The sequence below is a fragment of the Verticillium alfalfae genome, genomic scaffold (assembly GCF_000150825.1).
Source record: "Verticillium alfalfae VaMs.102 supercont1.4 genomic scaffold, whole genome shotgun sequence".
Lineage (NCBI taxonomy): Eukaryota > Fungi > Ascomycota > Sordariomycetes > Glomerellales > Plectosphaerellaceae > Verticillium > Verticillium alfalfae.
In genome coordinates, this window is record NW_003315035.1 from 380,761 (window position 1) to 382,450 (window position 1,690).

A 1,690-nucleotide genomic window follows, 5' to 3' on the forward strand; every position below is an offset into this window, starting at 1 on the left:
CCTTGACCTCGTCGCCGTTTCCGCATAATGCCCTGGCACCATGTCCCGAGCCGGATGACATGCCCCGCGCGCGGGCCCTTCGTCCCACACGAGCACGTAGCACTTTGCGCGCCGGCCATCGACGCCCTGGATGGTCGGGTCCCGCCACACCTCCTCGTAGGGCGTCTCGACGCCCGTCTCTGGGTTCACCATCTGGCCGGTCTCAAGCGTCCTCTCCCCGTCCATGGGCGCCATGTCACCCTCGTCGGCGAGCCCCTCGGTGGCCACTGTGCGCGAATCGAGCCAGTGTCGCCACACGCCGTGCGTCTCGCCCGGCCCGCCGCGTGGCGTCGACGACGACGTGCCTGCGATGGCCCAGTCGAGCCGCTCCAGCGGCGCGACGTCTGTCGGGAAGGGAACGAGGGTCAGCCAGCTCAGTGTGAAAGCATGAGGAGGAGTGAGGCTTTTAAGTGCACCTCATGATGAGAAAAGGACCATCATCGGCACACAAAATGCAGCAGCCGTACCTTCAGCGGGCGTCGCGCCCTCGGGGTAAAGGACTCGAATGTCGACAAACCGTCTCTCCGGCGATGTCAAGACCACGGTCGACGTCGGCTCGCTCATGGCGGCGGGCAGCCAGCGGATGCCCTCGCGAATGGATATGCCGGCCATGGTCGTTCTCGTGAGTAATTCCCTCGGCTGGCTGGAGGCGATTCGCAAATTGTACCTATCTGGCCCCGACCCCTCTTATACGATGCAGTGGCGAATGTCGAGACGGACAAATCCCAACGAGGAAAAAGAGTCATGTCATGTGTAACACCTTTTTAGATCTCCCGGGTGGAGCCGATAAAGCCGACGTGGCCGTCGAATCAAGGAGGCTTCTTGACGCAGGTCGCACGATGAGAGCGGGCAGCATTCATCTCCGCTAAACCAAAAAAGATGGACCGCCGGCGGTCCCTAATGTGTCCCAATGGATCTGGCGGCATTCGCCTGAGGACAACCAGCAACCTGACCACCCAATGACCGTCGCCCGACATGTAACGAGGGAAACGCTCATGGCGATCCTCTTCATCAGGACCTTGCGCTCAACTTTATTCGAACAATCGATTGGGGGCAAGAGTGTCAAGAGGCATGTGCATTACCCAAGTGTCCCGTGTATTATGGCGATGTTCACAGAACGATCCCACCGTATCCATTCGCCCGTCCACCGTATGCATCGGCCAACTCTATCATGCTCCATCTCTTTTCGGTTGTCATTTCATTGGGAGGTTGGGACTCCGCTTCTTAAGCGGCCATGTGCTCAGTCTCCCCGATACTGGCCCCTCAGTGCATCTACTTCTCTCTGCAGCGCGTCCAGGTCTGCGAGGATGTTCTGACCCTCCCTGAGGCCTTCCTGTCCCGCATCTTCCGCTACATGGTTATGAGCTGGCGGCGTGAAAACCCGCGTGCTGTCAAGACTCGTCCGCTGCGATGCGCCCGGCGCATCGACACTGCCCTTGCTGCTGCCCCTCTGTCGGGGCGGCGGTGGGTGGAGGCGCAATGGTTGTTCTCCTTTTTCTCCGCTCACGACTCGTCTGCTAGTTGGGTTCAGCGTTCCGCGGCTGCGCCTTCGGTGTAGACGCCTTCCGCGCCGGAGGGGGCGCGGCGGGATAATTTGGTGGTTTGCTCGTGCGCCCCACCATCTAGGGACACAGGCGTCCCAAACGACGTG